The sequence below is a fragment of the Phasianus colchicus genome, chromosome 1 (assembly GCF_987193195.1).
Source record: "Phasianus colchicus chromosome 1, bPhaCol1.hap1.1, whole genome shotgun sequence".
NCBI lineage: Eukaryota > Metazoa > Chordata > Aves > Galliformes > Phasianidae > Phasianus > Phasianus colchicus.
In genome coordinates this window covers 33313937-33335628 of record NC_143436.1, presented here as the reverse complement: position 1 = coordinate 33335628, position 21692 = coordinate 33313937, and the positions used below count along the sequence as shown (strand labels likewise).

The 21692-nt window shown below is 36.7% G+C and overlaps 1 pseudogene; it reads left to right on the top strand.

Moving 5' to 3' along the window:
* Positions 1-456: 456 nt before the first annotated feature.
* On the top strand, positions 457-20838 carry LOC149919485 (uncharacterized; annotated as a pseudogene).
* Positions 20839-21692: the final 854 nt, after the last annotated feature.

Below are 21692 nucleotides of genomic sequence, written 5' to 3'. Positions count from 1 at the left end.
TTTCTCTGTATTCATTTAATTTTCTATTTTCAGTTATTAATATGATCAAGAACCAAGGAAATAGTTCTTGTAAGCCATGCTATACTTGAATAGCTTATTTCAGGAAACCTTCCAAATGGGTATTTTTTTCTTATGAGTTAAAGGAGTAAAACTTAACTCTTGACTAAGAAAGAATGTTATTTCTTAGGAGTATTTCCAGAAATATTTGGGAACAATACTTGACCCTGTAATAGTAAAGCACATTTGGAACAAGTAAATTTCTCCTTTTCCTTAACATGGAATGAAAGAAAGCACATTAAGGTGACAGCTGCAGGACCAGCTTTGCCAAATGGCAAGAGATTAATGTTTCCATTATGTGAGTAATCGTTCCCTTGATTGATCTTAAGACCTTTCTAACTTTCTAAAGTTAACTCTGCAGCTACTGTGATGTGATGCAGACCTAATTCAACAGCGAGCATGAATACTGGTTGCAACAACAGAGCAGAGAAAGACCATAAAAAGTTTCTAAGGTAACTGGATTATTAGTGGTATAATGCAGTGGGCTATTATGCCTAAAGCTACTGGTAACTGAGTTTAGAGATAAAGTGGTCATGTGCATTTCTGTAGGTGAAAAGCCATGGGTTACTGTTCTGCAGTGAATCGATATGGATTTTTAAGCTAGCTTAATACAGTACACTCTTTTTTTTTTTCCTTTGGTGAAGGGGTCAATCTGGAAATTAGCTCAATCGAGTTACAAGTGGCAGCTGTCATGTAATACTGATAACTACCTGAATGCCAGCAGGGATGTGAATAGAGTAGGTAATGTAGAATTGCATTCCCTGTAAAAATCAAGGAAGAAGAACAGGAAAAAAGTACAGTGAGGAGAGAAGAAGGAACATAAAAAGGATTGTATCATAGAAACTGTGCTTTTGTTGAGAGTCTTTGCTAACTATTTGGCAGTTTTGCTTAGCAATATATACATGAGTTCCGGTACATGAGATAATTCTATCGTGAAATGGCAGTAGAACAGAGATGGGAAAATATCTGTCTAAGAACGCTCATAAAATCTTTTTCTGCACAAAAGGCCCATTAGCAACATTTTCTAGAAACTTTTCAGGTCCTAGCTATGATACAAGGAATCAAGTGACATGAAATGAGTACTGTGCATTGGCTTTATCACAGAATAACAGGAGGTCTGCAATAGCAGCTGGCCATGTGAATGAAATGATTTTCCAGAAGCAGTTTGATTTGGGTTAAGACGATGTTATTGGAGTGTGATTGCCAATACCTTATTATTATGATCATGTGATAAAGAAAGAATGGAAGGAAAACAAAAAATGTGGCTGTGAGTTGGTATTCCTGTAGTACGCTATTAGTACTCTGAAAATAAATAAAAATAAAGCATACAAACAGATTTGTTTCAAATAACCACTTAAGTACAGGATCTGTTACTGAGTTAAACAGCACAAGAGACCGGATTGGTGAAAAGTATGGAGTAGGGAGGGCCTACAAGTGAATTCAGTGCAGCCAGATGGTCAAAAATCAGCCTTCTGAAGTAAGTGATCTGGTATACTATGGCAAAAGAGCTAATACAGGCTAGGCCCATACTGATTAGAAAGCAGCACCAACATAAAAGTGTGCGCATGCTTATTCTGCTGTCATCCTTGTTATCCTGTTCTCTGCCACATATTTTCCTGTGCCAAATTGCAGCAGCCCAGAAAACACTCAACCATGGTTTGGATTACTACACATAAGATATTATTTCCAGTAGTTCTTTTCTCTGCTTAGATTGGTCCCTCCTGATTTGGAAGAAGACTATTTAGGTGTGAGAACATGAGTCATACAAGGTGAAAGGGTCACAAGGTTATATATTAGATTCTCAAATCCTGCTCTTTGTCACAGTCCTAAACTGAGCTATGAGATTTTGTTACATTCACAGCCATGGAACAGATGAGAGACTGGTACCCACACATAAGACATAATTTATATAGTACTTTTTTTGTAAGATTAATAAACAGTCACCTACTGTTTGGTGACTGTGCTTTCTTTCATCCTTTGTCAGTCAGTAAATTGAAAGAAGACCACTAGGGGATTAATTTCCTTACCTGTTATGTTTTAGACCTCCCTTGCACACACAAGACTTGGGCTTGTTGAAAGGAATTGAAAGACAAAGATATTGTCATATATATAGCAATGATCCTGAATCGAAATGCCAAGTTCTAACACCTTTAAATTCTTCAGATTCTGAAAAACTGTATTCTTTTCAGAAAATATTTCTACACTAGATTCTCTTATTCTTTGGAATGTCTCTGTAAAGAACACTGTAAACTGACCACAAATATTATATCATATTCATTTTTGTTGAAGGGTTGACAGGTTATTTCAAAAGGCTTCTTGTCTAGCAATTAATTATTTGATTTAATAATATGTAAATAAATAAACATATCCTCTTTTCCAGTAGACATTTCTCCTACTTGCTTTTGCAAAGTTTATAGTAAGTGTTTACTGTTTTAAAAACTGATGGTTCAAATCTAGCACAAACCCAAGTGGCACTAACAAGCAAATTGTTTCAATTTCTGAAACCTATTGTAGTAATTGCTACTGACTCCAGAGACATTCCCTAGGCAAGAGCAGTAATGATAATTTGGTAACTTTCTTTTAAATAGACTTCGTTTACAAGAGTTAGCAGATATTTCTGCCTTTAGGGCTGAGGAGAGGTTTATGGACTGAAGTAATAGCTTCTCACTTTTAATTTTTCAAAAGAGGTTTGCTTTAGTAGTGAGCAAACAGCCCCGTGTTTTTCCAGATGTTATTTCTTAATCATTAAAATTAATATATATTTTCAATCCTGCTTCTTTATGAGGTTCCTAAAAATATGCCTGGCAAAATCCTTGGCAAAATCCAGACAGACTATTATTTAAGTTTCATATTAAAAAATCAGCAGGGACAAATTTATTTCTCTCTGTTGAACTGTGCTTGTTCCTGTCCCAGTTGCTGCTGATGACAGTGTGCTACATTATTACTTGGTGCCCAGACTGGAGCATCAGAAGTCATATTTGTGGAACAAAACCAAGTTGTAAAAAAACCTATATTGAGCAAAAGACAATATCTGTATTAATTAAACAATTCATAAATGTATGCTAGAACTAGGAGCAGTTAATTGATACCTTTATGCTCCTTTTCTGTTCTAAGAGGTCTTAGGTACCTTTGACAGACAGGGTGCCATAAGGACCCTAGGGAACAATACATTATATGTGCCTATATATTTAGGAATCTGACTATGTATCTTTCCCTGCCACAGATATCTTCAGAGATACAGCAGATGAATAACTTGTGGCAGTCAATTACCAAACCATGCTTCAGTGTCCCGTGTTTACTTGAAGCCAGATGAAAGTAAAGGCTTCAGTTGTTTTTGCTGAGTGCTAAGATCGTTTTTTTTTCTAGTACCTAAGTTCTAATAAAGCAAATGAGATTTTTTTTTTTTTTTCTGAAATAGAGCAAATGAATATGGAGAAGTAGAACTAAAGAAAAATTAGAACAGTAATATGAAATCCAATAATGTTATCTGCTTCATCAAAACTAACAGTATAGTATGACTTTTGATACAGTTTTGTAAGAACCAAGCCATGTTTTGACAGTCTACAGTGCAAGAATTTTTAATAAGAAGAGTGCAGTGAGAATTCTAAGCAAGCAATTAAAAGAGAACTGTGGGTGGCTCACAAATGGGTGAAATGTTTAAATTAACAGACTGATTTAATTGCAAAATATTACTCGGTCTTTTCTTCTTTTCTCATGATTTATATAAAGCAGAAACCACTTTCCAGCCTGTTGCAGTTACTTGTTTTCTATATTTAAATAAATAAACCCCATGGCATCCCAGCTCAGTATACACTCTGCAGGAATATTTTGAACATCCTAGTGTTTTCTGCTGGTAGAACTGATTATTTCTTCAAATTGCAGTAAGCGTAGCAGGAATGCCTATCTCCTGCAGGCCTTTATGTAAAGCAATACTGGAAAAATAATTATTTCAAGGAAAGTGCATACAAAATGTCATTTCATTTCTTCATATTTGAACTTTAGAATTTCTTGGTTTGTTTTGATTTGTCAGATTCTTTTTAATTTGATATAATAGAATCATCAAGGCTGAAGAAAAGACCTTCAAGACCATCATCAAGCACAACCATCAACCTGACCTATCGGGACCTATCATTAAATCATTTCCTTTACCACTATGTACATGTCTCTTAAATACCCCCAGGCATGGGGATTGCACCATTTCCTAGACAGCCTGTTTTAATGACTGACCACCCTCTCTGTGAAGAAATTCTTCCAAATTCTTCTTAATCTAAACCTCTCCTGTCACAACTTGAAACTCTTTCCTCCCATCTGATCACTTGTGACTTGAGGAAAGATCAGTGCTCTCCTTGTGCAACCTCCTTTCTTCAGATAGTTATAGATAATGATGAGCTCTCCCCTCAGCCTTCACTTCTCCAATCTAAACAACCCCAATACCCTCAGATCCATACAGGCTGTGTTTTCTAGCTCCTTCACCAGATTTTTTTTGCTCTTATCAGCACATGCTTGCGTACATCATTCAGTATATCGAGGGAGTACAGACTGGAATTAAAAGTGAAGATGTTATTAACACTCTCAACAGAGCTTGCTGCTTGCCCCTCATGTTAACACTGAACTTAGAGATAATAGAGGTAATCTTTGATCTTCTTAATCACATAATAGTTAGCATTTTCAGAACAATTTTGAAAGACTTAGACACTTCCTGTTAAATATTCTAATTCTAGAGGGCACCTTTTAAAAAACTGTTTCCATTTTTTTTTTCCTATAAAGTAAGAGAAATGCAAAGCAGATTTTTTGAAACATAGATCACATAGGAATTTATGCTAACATATAAACTTATTAAAAGCAAGAATACTGCTCAAACCCTTTACTGCTTATCTTTTTCTTTCTTTTTTTTTTTTCTTTTTTTTTTTTTTTATGTACCTTCACTCACTCTCCCTTTTGTTCTTGAATAAGATATTTAAATGATAGCCTTTTATGTACAGTGGCTCCAGTTAACTTCCTAGTAACTAGTATAACATCTATGGGACAACATCACAGGATAACTCATTTTTTACCCAATTGCTCTTCCTGTTGAGCAGAAATCCTGAAATGGACTGTTTGTGTTGCAGTTAAAATTATTCTTGGTAAAAACAGCAGTGTTCAAATTTAGCACAGTGGGATTAGCAGCATCTCATTTTCAGAAAAGGTTAGATATAATAGTATAAAAATTTGTGGATCTATTTAACAATTGAAAGAAAGAGTCTGACTTGAAACTGAATTCTGGAAACAAAATGGTCCAGTGTTGTAAAATATAGGACAAGATTTCTGATGTTGACAACAGTATGATGTGTGGATATGCTATTTATTTTCTCTCAGGCTTCCTTTCATTTCTTATACATGTGTAGGTCTACAAAAGGGGCACCGATGTATCTTCTTATAGATCACAGTTTGGGACTATTCAGCACTCATTTATGAAGGGGAAATCATGTCTGACCATCCTGATAGATTTCTGTAGTGAAATGACTGGTTTGGTGGATGAGGGGAAAGAAGTGGGTATTAAACGTTTGTCTTGAATTTAGTGAGGCTTTGACACTGTCTCCAATAACATTCTCACTGACAAACTGATGAAATATGGTCTGGGAAAATGAAAAGTGAGGTGAATGAAAAGTAGTTGAACCTCCAGACTCAAACTGTTGTGATCAGTGAGTGGTACAAAGCCCAGCTGGAGACCACTAGGTCAGTACTAGAGCTGATACTGGTTGACAACTGCATTAATGACCACAGTGATTTTGTGATTCTGTAATCTTTGCTATTCTTGAGAAGCTTTAAGTGGAAAAATTGTTATCTAAATTAAGAATGTGTTTTGGGAATCTTTCAATATTGCAAACCTGTTTGTTAGATAAGTAGGTGCTTTCAATCTAAGACAATGAAAAAATAATATTATTACTAATGATATCCAAACTGTCCACAATACATACTATCCTTAATTTCAGAATTCAGCAGCTGCAAGATGGAAAAATGTGATTATTAGTGCAATTGAAAAGTCTGCAACTTTATAACTTCATGGAACAAATGTATTATTGTATGATCTATAACTACAAGTTTGTGTTCTATCAGTGTGTTTCATGAAGGTGAGTAATAGTAAAACAGAATATTGGTATTTGTGCTGTAACGTTCAATTTTTTCACCATACTATTTCAGAATAATCTTTTGCTCCATCTTTATATATTGCTGTACTCTCAAGAAACTAGGGAGGAGAATAAGGTAGCCAAGAAAAAAAATTGAAATTACAATCAGATTCAGCTTTAAAAGCATAAATTTAGACATTTACATGTGCAGTAGGTGAATATTGTTTTACTATACTCAATTCCAAACATGTTCATATTGCTCATGGACCCTAAAATTGCTGAACCTTCTGGTTAACTGTTTATGTCTATTCCCTAGATTTTATTGGATATTCACCTGGATGTCCATTGCCTGTAATGGGAACTTAGACATCAAGCTCACCTAGAAATAAATACTGTATATATGTTTATCTTGAGCTGAATCCTATCTATGGAGATAATGTCTAAGAAGTTATAGATATAAATCCCTTGTATCATAAAGTAAGGGAAGGGAGGGGAAGGAAAGGGAAAGGAAGGGAATCAGGATTCCTCTCTTGTGATCTCTACTCACTGAGTTGGAATTACTAATAAAGTTATTTGCTTCATACTTAATAATCCTGTCATGACAGGATTGTACACAGATGCTGAGAAGAAAGTCATGCTAAAGTTCATGGCATTGAGTATTAACTGTTTCTGTTTGATTCTTCTCCAGGAAGATTTGCATGTTTTATCCCTAGTATTTTTCTCTCAGTACAGAAAGAAGTTGTAAGGGAAATTATTTAGCACAGACTCCTCAAAAAAAAAAAAGAAAAAAAAGAAAAAAAAGAAAAAAAAAGAAAAAAACTGTCTGATTAAAATCTTCTGTTGTTCATTTGGATTTGCATAATGTGGGTGGGCAGCACTTGGGGGTTGGATTCAAATGAAGACTTAGTACTTATAATTTTATTATTAAAATTACACACGAGAGCAGCAGAAGTCACATTCACTTACTGGTCTGACCATTTTTATTTTATCTCAGAGAGTAATTTCAATTCCTTGCCCCTTCATAGGCCTTTGCATTGGTAAAGGCAATATGCATTAATAAATCTATGGTGAAAATGTCATTTATTTATTTTTGAGTAGTGAAGGTTAATCCTCAGTGTTCTGCTGTAATAAATCACAGTTTGTCCTACCAGTGCACAAAGACAACTGAGAGACTGGATTAGTTACAAGGATATTGTCCAATTTTAAGGTTTGTTAAGCATCCTGAAAGAGGTAAAACAACTTTGGATCAATGTCTGCTTTTGCTCTCTCTTTTCCCCTAATTTATTGGTGAAGGTATTCAGTAGGGCTAGCAAAGCCTGAGTAGGAATCCTCTCAATTCCATTATGCCTCAAACTATTTTTTCTCCTCTGTATCTTGGGAAGGTCAAAACACCTCCAGAGATCACCTGTGGCCTTTTGTTTGTAACAGCATTGCAGCTCTACCTTCTGAAGGCACTCTAGATACCGGGACTTGGACAAGTTTTCTAGTTTGAGGCAAGGTTTTTATTGGGTAATTTGCCTTCACTTCTGCTTGCAACAACACAATGAAATTTCTTTACATTCACCTTCCTTATACAGAGAGCTCAAAGCATTAGTTAATATGATTAAAACCAAATCTCCACAAACAAAAAGACCCCAGTGAACCAGGGCAAGTTCAGCAGGTAGAGGAACCCCAAGAAGATTGCTAATGGAGAACCCTGACTGGTGTTCCCATTGCTATCAATGGGGAATGATCTAACTCTTGTCATAGTGGTAAGTCCACTGAGGCAAGCCTAAGACACTCCTTCCCCAGATGCATACTGACAGGGGCTGCCTACGGGCTGTAGGACCTATCATGGGATGCAGGGGGAACAGAATTTTGGGAATATTTAACACTCATCATAGGATGTTTAGTGAAAGGATCAAAAGCAAAGAAAGGAAGGTGTCAGGACGTCCTTGGGAGAAACAAGCTTCAGAAAAGAAAGGGCAAAAGGCAAAAGGGGGGATATAAAAAGGCTTGAATATAAACTAAGACTGATCTGTACAAGTCTCGCTGAACTTTGTGCCTGATCACTGCAAGTTGCACAATATTTTCACTAAATCCCAACTATTTCTTTTGTGGGTATATATGAATGCCAGGGAAATTCAGGCATGACTACTTGATGCTAGCTCTGGTTACTAGCAGCTGGAGTGGAACCAGAGCCTCAGAGCCCTGAGGGCATCAGGTGCCAGGTAGTCATGAAGACATGGCTACTGACAGCTAGATGGAATGTCAAACATTGGCTCTTGGAGAGACAATTAGTTTGTATATATCCTACTGATAGATTTTGATCCCGCTCAGTCGAAGGGGAAGAACAGGGTTGGCCTATCTTCACTGTTCATACTTGTGTGGATTTGCTTTTGTTTAGGTGAATGCCCCTGTTTCTTGTCTTTATTGATCTGTGTGGCTGGCCATTTATTTAAAGTGTGTATGTAGAGGTGTACACGTGTGGTCTTGGCCTCAGTTTTGAGGTAGGGACATAAAACTCCAACAGTCCTGCAGACCATTTTGTTCAGCAATCTCTGATACAGAGACCCTAACAAATCTGTGTGTGTCAGCACATTCAGATCTGATTGTAATCTAAGCATAAAGTAAAAAAAGTAAAAATAGACTCATAATTCCCTTGAAATGTAGTTTAAGCAAAGGTATTTATAACTCAACTGTCTCAGTTTCTTATCTAGACTCTATTCTGGTGATTAAGTCAAGCAGGAATAATCCCATGATGACCTGCAAAAGGAATGGAAAGAAATAGATACACAGAAAATGTGTGTGTGTGTGTGTTTGTTTTTTTTTTCTTAAGTTGCACATGACTTCTCATAAGCCAGCAGTTGTTACAGATCTGCTCAATGTCTAGAAATTTCCTTTATAAAGCGTAAATAATGCTTGAATCATTCTTAGCTTTTTCTTGTTCCTGTTGTGTTGAGCTCATGGAATCTGGGGGTCATGTTACCAGTATGTTTTTAAGCTGTGTGCAATTACCCTTAACCCTGTAAAACACTGCACAGCAGGAGAGTATTTATGATCTGTCACAATGAAAGCCACTGTCTTATGCAGCCCAACAGGAGTCCAAGTATAATGCAGTGGTTACGAAGAATATGAAGGTACAATGTAGGGATAACATATTTAAACATCACATTACCGTGCCTTTGAAAATAGCTTTTTTCATCCCCTTTTTTCCACTCTCAAGTTAAGCTGCATGTGTCCTCGGTGGGTTGCTGAAGTAGAAATTTTGTTTACTACCTATTATTTTCTTAGCAAAATTATCATCGTGCATCACATTATTTTGAAGGATTATTAACCTTAACTACTGAGATCCAAGGGCACTTTACAGGTTATTGCTCACTTAGTCCTCATGATGTCAGATAATTTGTTTTGAAGATTTTATTCTTTTAAGAACAACCTACCACATAGTTCTACATTAACTTCAAATTAAGTCTTCATGCAGTTGAAGTTGTTGAAGTTGTATATAATGAAATGGATATATATTCACACCATGTGAAAATAAGACTGCCATTAAAGTGATGCAGCACATAAGAAAATGTTACTTTGTTTGATAGCAAAGCCCTTTCACAATATGGCAAACAAATGTCAGTATGATAAATGCAGAATTTTAATGTCATTTAATGACTTTTTGAAAACACCATGTCACTTTTTCCCCACAGTATCACTTTCATTGCTCCAATTAGAAATGTGAACAGTATTAAAAGTGAAAATTATAAAAATAAAGTGGAATATATTCTCAATTTCTTTTCCCTCATTTTGATGTTATTCTGCTGATCCTTTTCTCCTTCTCTCTGTTTACAATCTTGCCAATTTTCAAAAGTGATTTTTTAGTTTTTTTCTTTTTTAGCGCTTCATATGAAACACATTTCATGAAGGTTTTCATAGGATCATAGAATGGCTTGGATTGGAAGGAACCTCAAAGATCATCAGGCTTCAACACCCTGTTGCAGGCGGAGGCAACCAACTTCCATATTTAATACTATACTAGTCTGCCCAGGACTCCATTCAACTCGGCCTTGTTTTATTGTCCCACTTTTTTTTTTTTTTTCTTTTTTTTTTCCCCAGGATGATAATTAACATTCATTCTTTTAAGCCTATCATTTTAAAATTGTTAACTCCAAATTATATGATATTGTTAAAGGGTCAGGGTCTGTAATTATTTTCACATCAGTTCTGATGTAATACAAACTTTTTGTAATTAGTACTTTATGCATTTGTCTGGAATGCATCATGCCCATGATTAGTATCATGACTTTAGCATCAGAACATATCATATACTGATAGTTTGCCCAAGCTGTCAATGATTTACAGCCAAACAAGTAAATACTCTAAAATGCTAAGCACTCTCTTTAATTTACGAGGGGATAGAATATCTGGTAATGATTTTGTCTCAGCTGACTAACAACTTAGATCAATGTCAGCTGTCACTTGATTAATTATGTACATAAGGCAGCTGATCACAGAAAATTTCCACCTTTTCCCCTCAGTATTTGTATTTGTTCTTCACAATTAGTCATAGTCACTCAACAGCTGTGTATGATGGAGTCAGCAAAACAAACATTAGCAGGGTGTTAAGTACTGGGTAAGATAAATTGAATTTGTTTAGTGCAATTTAAGGAATGATAACGAAGACATCAGATTTTTGAAAGTTAAATATATATCACTTTGCTAACTTGAGAGAGCTGAGATCTTCCCCTTAAGAGGTTGTTATATAACCTTTAATACATCATTATTTTTGTTGATACTTACTGTCTTTGATCCTTGCCTTTGCTAATAACATTTTCCCATCTTTTTCTTAATTATACCTTTAATTAATTTAGTAATGTAAAATTCAATGCTTTTATTTATCTATTTATTTATTTATTTATTTATTTATTTTACCCTGCATGGGCACTATGTATAAAAACTGCAGTAGGTGCTCAGTGGCATTCTGTTACTGCAAAAGAGTAAAGTAGCATTTTACAGGTCACTTTGGTCCAGAATGAGTAGCATCATTCAGAGGCTCTTTGTATTTACTGTTGGTTGCAAATGTTTTCAATAGTAAGGAGAAAAAATACAGGTAAGAATATCAAAGACCTCAGTGCTTGTATGTTATAGCATTGCAGTAGTACAGCTAAACTGCATCCTGTCCTGCAGACGGAGCTTAGATGTCTGTCCAGTTTCTACAGAGCTCACTTCTGAATTCCTCAACCCATACACTCAGTAATCTGGATAAGAGAAACCTCACTGCCTTTGACCACAGAGTTTTTAAAACTTTCTCTCTGTGAGAATTTTGTGTTCTCCTCAGCAATCTGGCTGAACAAGTAGTACGATTGATCTGGTTTGGTACACTGAGTTCTGTACAACTTTGTTACTACAACTGAGCAGTGACTTGTGGCATGTGTCATATTTTGGAGCAGTGAAACAGCAGCGGTTTATGTACGTAGCGGAAATACTAAGTGATGGCCTGAACAAGTGACTGAGCACCTGGTAGAAAGGCAGGTCCAACCCAGGGGAGTTCAGGAACATTCAATGCATCTGAGTGACCAGAAGAGGCCAGGATCCCCTCCTTCTCAGACCTCATTTAAGGGGTGGCAGTGGAGACAAGGGCATCTTGGTGGAGATCCCTGCCTATCTGTGGACTTCGAAGGTTAAAAAGATTTTTTTTTTCCTTTGGTTTCTGTGTCTATGAATTCTGTATTAGAGCATATCCTCACTTGCTGCAGGCTACTCTGTCACATTACAGCATTACAACAGCTCCGTGAAGAGCAGACCATTTACACCTACTGCTGTGATTTCAACCACAAATGAATTATTCACCACTTAAATTAAAACAGCACTATTTACTGTTAAACCTTATTTTGATTGTGCTGCAATTGCTGTAACTATTTTTAAAAAATACTTAAAATTGAACTTATAAACCTCAAAATAAGGATTGATTCATTGAAAATGGGAAACCTGCTGTTGAAGGCATAGATCTCCATATTAGTTTAGCATTGTTTATTATTACTCTCCTTCCTGTATTTCTTTCTTCCTTAAATCTTTGTTTTCCCCTTCAAGTAACTTCCTTTCTTCAAACCTTTCCCCTTTATGTTTTAAAGCAAATAGTAGTAGAAATCCTCCAAATATCCTATGCATTCCTTCATATGCTCTTCATAGCACCAGCAGTGCTAGAAACACTGATAAATATTTTGAAAGTTTTTTTTCTGGCTTTGCTATTCTTTCTGTCCTGGATGAGTTTCTTTATGAACAGGTAACACTGGCATGAAAACTAAAGCTCCAAAATCAAATTTTTGTAGCACAGATTTGTACATGCTCTTTAAAATTTTATTTCCCACAATGGATACTGAAGCTTTAAATATTAATGTGATTTTAATATTGCATAGAAAAAGACAGAAGGTTGAGACCTTCTTATATCTTAACATAATTCCTACAAAGTAAGAACCAGTTATGTATTATCAAGACTTGATTTAGCTAGTGGCATGTCAATGAAAAATAACAACTCTGAACACAGTGCCATAAAGTACTGAGTTACTCTTTCATTATTCACTTCAATCTCATATCTTCAGTGGCATGCAAGGCATGAAATACATTGTCAAAAATATACCATTCGGAATACAGTGCCATTAAATATTTTATCCAATTGGCAACGGTGATCCAAAAGGATTGAGCATTAAACTGAGCCCTCTTAAAAAAAGTGACATTGAACTGTGCTTTCCAGCTCTGCTTCTACAGATAAGTCTTCTGTCAGCAATTTCTTTTTAAATAAAGCAATCTCTTTTTCTCTCTGTCTTTTGGTGAGTAAACTAGAGAATGACTACCTTTGCAGAGAAGCTGTTGAATTCCCTAAAACATGAAAGGGATCTCTTAACTTCTTGCTGGCATGGAGATTTGAACTTTAATTAACAATTATTTTCTCATGAGGTTAAGTTACAATATTTTCTTAGATAGATGGACAGTAAGCAAATCCTAAGTTATAAATAGATATGTAGACCTTACATATCTTAATTAGTACTTCAAGGTTTCCTAATTTTGTCAGCTCTTATTAAAATGATTCTGCTCTACACTAGTTTCTTAAGTGTGTATCTTCTCTGATTATTCATGCTGCTTTGCCTGGACATCTCATGAAGATCGTTGTTTTCCTTAACTAAAAGTCTACTATTTCCTCTGGAAGATTGGTCCTAATCTATTCTGTATCACTGACGCTTTGTTTGCATTATAGCTAATAGGTTGTTTCTGAAGACTGTCTAAATACCTGTTAAAGTCTCCCTTGCATTTGGTACAGGCAGAGAACAAGGTAATATGCTGTTTGCACAAACATAATGAGATCCCCATGAATCTGTAGTCAAGATTTTTGCAAATTTTGTGTAAAAAAGTTTTTTGAGGAAGAAATAATTCTGTGGTGACTTTAAAATTCCTTAAACTTATCTATTAATATATACATATTTTGTGCCAATGTGATGGACAATGTGGGAGAGTTTGCCTGAAAATCTGTCAGGTCACTTCTGAAGGAGTCTGAGTTGTAGCCTAGCCAAGGCTTAAATTACTGAGTGTGAACTTGCACAAGTTTGCATGGTATTATAATATGAACATATACATACAACCTTCCAACTTCATGGGAAGGAGTCCCTAACTTGCTTAACCTCTCATAATTTAATGTATAGCCAGTCAGTGACTGTAGACAGGGAAAGTATAGAAACTTTGATTAGTTTAATAGCTGATCACATATAAAGATGTACCTAATATTCAGATTGTCAGCATATACGTGTTGTGGGGAGTCTTGACTGACAAGTTGATGAACCCTTCACAGGGAAGGCTGCATAAAGGACTTCTGTCAACATCCCTCACACAGTGAATGCTCTGCTGTCCAAGAGCTTTATGACTGAGCTGTATGCTTTTCCAAGGATCCCAATACATTGTTTCAGTTGTTAACATAATAATACTGCAAGGTAGTGGAACATGGAGTAAAAAGTCTTCTCTGAATTTACTAAATTTTTGCTTCCCAACAGCTAGCTGTGATGCATTTTCTAACGAGCCTGAATTAATGACAATGAGTTGATAATGAGTCAACAGTATAGATGTTAGGGAAGTTGATTAAATCTTTTTGATCAGATTTTCATAAAGCTAAGGGTGACTTTTTAAGCAGCTTGACTTGGTGGTGGATGTACTTTCTGTGTGGCTATGATCCTCTAGTTGATATGTTGTTTTATTGGCATTACTCTTATTAATAAATGACATATTGCTATTTCTGGGCTTAGAAAATCTTGTTTAGCACTTAGTAAGTGGAATAAACCCTTTTGGGATCTTGGGGTAGAACTTTAATTCAGAATTGTTATAAGGCTTTTTGCTTGTACAATGATTTCTGCCAGGTCAGAACTATGCAAGAGAGATTATAGGAAGATGACATTTCTATTGTTTATAGAGGGATGAAAACTGCTTTAAACAAATATCACTCCAGCCTCTGTGCATGTATCTATTGCCTATGCAGACATATTAGGTGCAGGGGGCAAGGATTTCATTTCACTGCATCAGAAACAATGATTTCCTACCTTGTCATTGCAATTCTTCACATGTTTTCAGCTTTCTCTGTTTTCAATATCCTAGTAAATTCATCTCTCCAACCTATTGCCACAGGCTACAAAAGATAACAACAAACTTCAGTTGAGATCCACACACAATGAAAATATAAAAGGTAGAGTTAATAGCCACAGCCATTCAAATGGCCCTTTTACCCATGGGCTTTGCATGTTTTGAAACAAGCTGAGACAATGACATGATATTGCTTTTACTTCCTTTGCGGCCTAACTTGTTTGTAGTCACTAAGGAATTTTTCAGCAAGAAAGAAAAATATTAAGAAATCCAGAAAAAAGTACAACTTCAGTGGCACTTCTGAGTATTTCCAATACCTACTATGCCTTTCCAGTATAGGGAGTTGATTCCTAGATTTCTGATTAGGATTTAAGCACCAAGCAATATGACTTTCTGTAACAGTACGCAAGGTACCAGTATGTGTGGTATGAGTTAAGAGCATACAAATGAATGTACTTCTATATGATCACACATTACCTATTAAAGAAATTAATTTCTTTGTGCCTATTCTGTATCTTTCTTTTGCAACGTGTCTTGAAATTTTGTCCTTGGTGTTGTATAAAAATAAGTTAAGGATTATTATATAGATGTATAAAATAGACTTTCTTAAAGTAACTGTTATGAATATGTATATGTTTACATGATAATACATAGTGCTTTTAACTAATTAATTTGCTTGCGTACTGCATGATGCCAAAGCTCTTCTAATGATGGGGTAGTCATATACTACGAAACAGCATCTACTGGGTTGCTGCAGCTAGTCTGCTTCCCAAACAGAGGTTGAGTAGGTCTATATTATAGTAGTAAGTTCAGTGACACATGCTCTCAGAAATGCTGAGTTATGTTTAACCAGTTTAGGCAACAGTAAGGGTATCGTATTAAACAGGTAACTGTTAAATTGTGTTCTGATAATAAATATAATTTCAAAAGAAAACTACAAAGCAGGGGAAGTGCTGCTTAAGTCTGGCTCCTGTCTTTGGATGAAATAATGTAATGGTGACAAGAACATTTTGGCTTGTGTATGCTAAGCCACTAGGATGCATGTGCTGCAGTAATCAGGTTATTTTAGGACTCATCTTGTTCAACAGAAGAAAGATGGGGGACCTTGTTTTCATCCTTGAGTTACTCCAGAATACTTGAGGTCAATATATGTTGAGTTCTTGCTGAGGAAATGATTTTTGCATTATAAGAACAGGAAATATGGATAAGTCACCCAGAAAGTAATTATAGTTAATGGAGAGTAGTAGTGAGGTTTATTTAGTGAGTTAATAACAACAGTTTGTTTGCAAGAATAAAGCTCTTTTAGTTTCAATCACAGTAGGGTTAGGCTGCTACTGAGAACTTCTGAAAGTGTTACCTGGAAGCAGTATTCTACCTTGCATGTGCAAGTATTTAAGAGAGTATCTATGCATTGATAGTCTCAACATCTGTTAACAATCAAAATAGCACTCTTGTACACAATGTAGTTTGCCTTCTATTTTCAGTGTTTTATAAGGGGGACAAAAAACCTCTAAGACAAAAATGAGTTAAATACATAATTATTTCACTTATTTTGCTAGTGTCCACAATTAAGCCTCCCTAACTCACTCTCTCACAATTTTATTTTTATTTTTACAATGTATTTTTATTACTAATACATTATAATCATAATTGAACATAATGCCATGTTCAGGGGACTTGGGTATATGGGTTTTAGCAGACAGAAAGTAGTTACCCTTTTACCCTTATTCTGTTCAGTTCAATAAAATGGAATAAGAGTTGTAGCAGGATAACAGGATTATTGTAGAGTCATCATTTCCTGCAGCATTTATCCTTTAAATTTGATCTTTCGACGAGTTCATTATGCCAAAATTGATAGATCATGCTCACAGGAAAAAGTCTTCTGGAATACCTGAGAGATATCAAGCTAACTAAATAAACAGCTCCAGAGATAGTACATGTACATATTTTAAAAATTTTTGTGTATCTATCTATATGTATCTATACACATGAAACAGGATGTGCCTCAATAACTTTCTCATAATGACAATTTGTGAATATAAATTCAGATTTAATTATGATGGATACCAACAGAGTTTAGAAATAAATAAATGTAGAAGTATGCCAACCCAACATGAAGATGTGTCTTCATATTTGTGGAAAAAAAATATTTTTTCCTTTTTTTTCTGTTCCTGATCAAAATAATAGATGGGGCGAAAAACAATAGGAATCAAGGAGAATTGATGTGACAGTTTCAGTGGAATGGAAAGACTGTGAAAAAGCAATGCACAGTTTGATCAATTCCATCAAGGTATCTGCTTTCAGGCTCTCAATGAGCACCAAGCCAGAATTCAACTTCAGAATTCACTTCTGAAGAAATACAGAATATTCACAATGCTAGTGCCTTCAAGCTATTGTAACATATCCCTCTTTATAACCCAATGGCTTGCATTAGCTGCTGCATCAAACTTGGCTATAAAGTTCAAATCACCCTTGCTATGCATTACCCAAACACATTTCAACTCTTTGCAGGAAGCATGAAGGTCATACATAGGTTTCTATCACTTGCATTCTAACTTCTGTAAACAAGCATATCACTGTCTAATTCATCGTATCAAAGTTACCATCTGTTCACTTTAATGATTAAATGATTTAATCATTTGGTTCTTATTTGAAAGTTAATCTTGCTGGGGATACTAACTTTTAGAGAGTTCAATCTCCTCTTCAGCTTGCTGGTTTTCTACTTAGAACCTTAATCATTTTTTTTTTTTTTTTTAAATAAATCTAGTTTCTTGCTATACATCTCTAAGTTTTGAGGTTGAAATAACAATGCCAAGCTGTAGCATAATCAATCAATTAACAGTAAAGCCACATGTCCTTCCTAGTCCATGGACAAACTCTGTGCTGTTTCTGTGAAAAGACAGAGATGGAAGTGCTCCAAGTGTGCTGAAGTGTTGATGGGTGCCTTGGAATATACGCAGTGAATAACTGTTTGTATATCTGAATGCTTTGGAAATAGTCTGGTTGTTGGCTTTTTTTTTTTTTTTTTTTTTTTTTTTGCTAATGTCATAATCAAAAAGAATATGGCCAATAATGTCATGTAGTAGTGTGCTGATTAGGACTCCCTAAATGAAAAGAGACAGAACACACTGAACGTTCATCTGCAGACAGAGATATTCAACAGATAAACATGTATGATTCATTTTCTATATTTTTACTGCAATAGTTGCTGGCAACCTATGAAATTAATTAATGTTCATTGTGAAAACTTTCTTTCACTCATTTGTAAATGAGTATTTTTCATAAATTCACAAGTACTTATTTTGTAATGAATAGGTATAACTTTAAGACATTTTGAAAGATGTAGGGAATACCTGAATTTAACTTTTAGAATGCAGTACTAATCTGCTTTTGTGCTTTATATTTTCTTATCACTGTATATAGGTTGTATAACAAATAAAGAATCCCATGATTATTTCTGGGGACCAGGTACTTCAGATTATTCTGTATGAGTAAAAACTCCTCTTCTAAAAATGGATTTATGAAATCAAGGTCTTAGGAAGATGCATTTCTGCATTAAAATGAGTGTCTTGTAGATTTTATCATTTTAAAATTAGCTGGGTCAAGACTGCTTCTTATTAACATCTTTGCAGACTTCAGTTAAAATTTAGATGAAATCTCTTCCAGCAAAATTTAAAGCTCTTTATGGTGGGGCTTCTACTAAGATTTTTTAGATTTTTTTCTTTCTTCTCTGTTCCATGGGAAAGTACATAATTAAAACTGATACAGATTAAATTTGAAGATGATTTTAAAACTGAGATGGATTAAGATTACAGAAAGATTAAGGGGGGAAAATATTATTTGAGATAACAAGGCTGTATCTTTGGGCTATATTGTACTTCATTATTTCATCCTTCTTTAGTTGACACTCAATTTTGATGGGAATGACAATGGGAAGATGGGTAGGACACTGACTGTGGAAAAGCATCCTTGATAGACTGTTTGATAATTTTTAATGCAGCTCCATTTTTTCCTGTTTCTTTTCTTATCTGAAAATCAGTATATTAATTTCATGTGAACTTAGCCTTTTTTTTTTTTTAAAGGAGTATGTTATAGTCATATTTAGTTAATCATATATACATTATAAGCAAAATCATTGTGACTTGAAGGTTTCTATATTACACCAGAAAACATTTGTACTCCTTCCTCATATATTACAACATTCTGAAGAACTGCAATCAAGAATAATGTTTATAGATGTTTAGCTACACTCCTTCATACCTGCTCCTGGAATCTTCAGTTTCTTATCAAGTATGTTTCATTTACTGAACTTAAATGAGAAAGCCTATGGAACAGTGATATTAACTGATCATTCATAAAAACTGTTAGAGCTATCAAGATAAACAGCACCTGAGAATTTTTTATGAAGTATGAATGTATTTGAAAAGTCTCTTAATACCTTGATAAATGTTCAGACTGGTTATTTTTCTTTAATCAGTAGGTAAACGACTTTTTCATTTTTAGCGTATTAACTGTAATGGCAAAGCCAGTTAATTGTGTAGTGGAATGTGTTAGCATGACTAAAGTCAGCAGATTCAGAATATGATTACTTCACATGTACTTCTCTAGAATACAAAAAAGTATGACAACAGAGGACATAGAGAATTGGCTGGATTTAATCAACTGTTGTGCAGTGAAAGAGAGCTAGGAACCTTATGTTTTAATGGTGAAATAGGGAGTCACAGAATCACAGAATCACCAAGGTTGGAAAAGATCTACAAGATCATCCAGTCCAACCATCCACATACACCAATAGTACTCACTAAACCATGTCCCTCAATACAAAATCCAACCGTTCCTTGAACATCTCCAGAGTCAGTGACTCCACCACTTCCCTGGGCAGCCCATTCCAGTGCCTGACCACTCTTTCAGAAAAGTAGTATTTCCAAACGTTCAGCCTAAATCTGCCCTGGCGCAGCTTAAAACCATTCCCTCTTGTTCTATCACTAGGTGCACGAGTTACCCTTCAGGCAGTTATAGAGAGCAATAAGGTCTCCCCTGAGCCTCCTCTTCTCCAGACTGAACAATCCCAGCTCCTTCAGCTGCTCCTCATAAGGCCAGTGCTCCAGACCCTGCGCCAGCTTTGTCGCCCTTCTTTGAACTCACTCCAGGGCCTCAATGTCTTTCTTGCAGCGAGGAGTCCAAAACTGGACACAGTACTCGAGGTGTGGCCTCACCAGTGCTGAGTACAGGGGGACAATCACTTCCCTGTTCCTGCTGGCAACACCATTTCTGATGCAAGCCAGGATGCCATTGGCCTTCTTGGCCACCCAGGCACACTGCTGGCTCACATTCAGCCGAGCATCAATCAAGCAATACCCCCAGGTTCATTTCCTCTACACAGTCTTCCAGCCACTCTGCCCCAAGCCTATAGCATTGCCTGGGGTTGTTGCGACCAAAGTGCAGGACCTGGCACTTGGCCTTGTTGAACTTCATCCCATTGGCTTCAGCCCAGCTATCCAGCCTGTCCAGATCCCTCTGCAGGGCCTTGCTACCCCCAGGCAGATCGACACTTCCAGCCAACTTGGTGTCATCTGCAAACTTACTGAAGGTGCACTCACTGCTCTCATGCGGATCATCAAGAAAGATATTGAAGAGGACAGGTCCCAGCACCGACCCCTGGGGAACACCATTCGTGACAGGTCGCCAGCTGGATTTAGCTCCATTCACTACCACTCTTTGGGCCCAGCCTTCCAGCCAGTTCCTTATCCAGCCAAGAGTGTACCTGTCCAAACCACGGGCTGCCAGCTTCTGCAGGGGAATGCTGTGGGAAACAGCGTCACAGGCTTTGCTGAAGTCTAGGTAGACTACATCAACAGCCTTTGCCTTGTCTACCAGACAGGTTACTAGATCATAGATGGAGATCGGGCTAGTCAAGCAGGATCTGCCCTTTGTGAACTCATGCTGGCTAGGCCTGATCCCCTGGTTGTCCCGCACATGCTGCGTGATCTCCTTCAAGACAATCCAATCCATAACCTTCCCTGGCACCGAGGTCAGGCTAGCAGGCCTGTAGTTCCCCGGATCTTCCTTACAACCCTTCTTATAGATGGGAGTCACATTGGCAAGGCTCCAGTCTTCTGGGACCTCACCAGTCAACAAGGAGCACTGATAGATAATGGAAAGTGGCTCGGCTATCACCTCCACCAGTTTCCTCAGCACTCTTGGGTGAATCCCAGCCAGCCCCATGGACTTATGTCAGTCCAGTTGGAATAATAGGTCTCTGACTGTGACCTCCTGAGTCATGGGGGGTTAGTCTGCTCCCCAGCCGAGACTGCCAGGTCAGAGAGTGGAGTGCCCTGAGGATAATTGGTGTGACCTTTAAAGACAGATATAAAGAAGGCATTCAGAATCTCTGCCTTTTCCTTATCTTCAGTGGTCACATTCCCAGCCTCATCCAGTAAAGAATGAAGATTCTCCTGAGTCCTCCTCTTACCGTTGATGTATTTGTAAAAGGGTTTCTTGTTCCTTTTAACCCCAGTGGCCAGGTTGAGTTCAAGCTGGGCTTTTACCTTTCTGATTTTCTCTCTACACATCCTAACAACTTCTCTGAACTCTTTCTGAGTCACCCGTCCCTTCTTCCACAGGAGGTAGTCTCTTTTTCTCCCAGAGCCTCAAGAATAGCTCCCTATTCATCCATGCCGGTCTTCTTCCCCACCGGCTCACTTTCGGCTCAGGAGGACAGCCAGCTCCTGCACCTTTAAGACTTCCTTATTGGAGATCAATCAGCCATCTTGGACCCCTTTGCTCTCGAAGACTGAAACCTAGGGGATTCCACCTACTAGCCTTCTGAATAATTCAAAGTCCAGAAGTCCAAGGTTTTGCTGTTCCCCCTCCTGGCTCCACCAAGAATCAAGAACTCTACCATTTCATGGTCACTCTGTCCAAGACAGCCCCAAACCT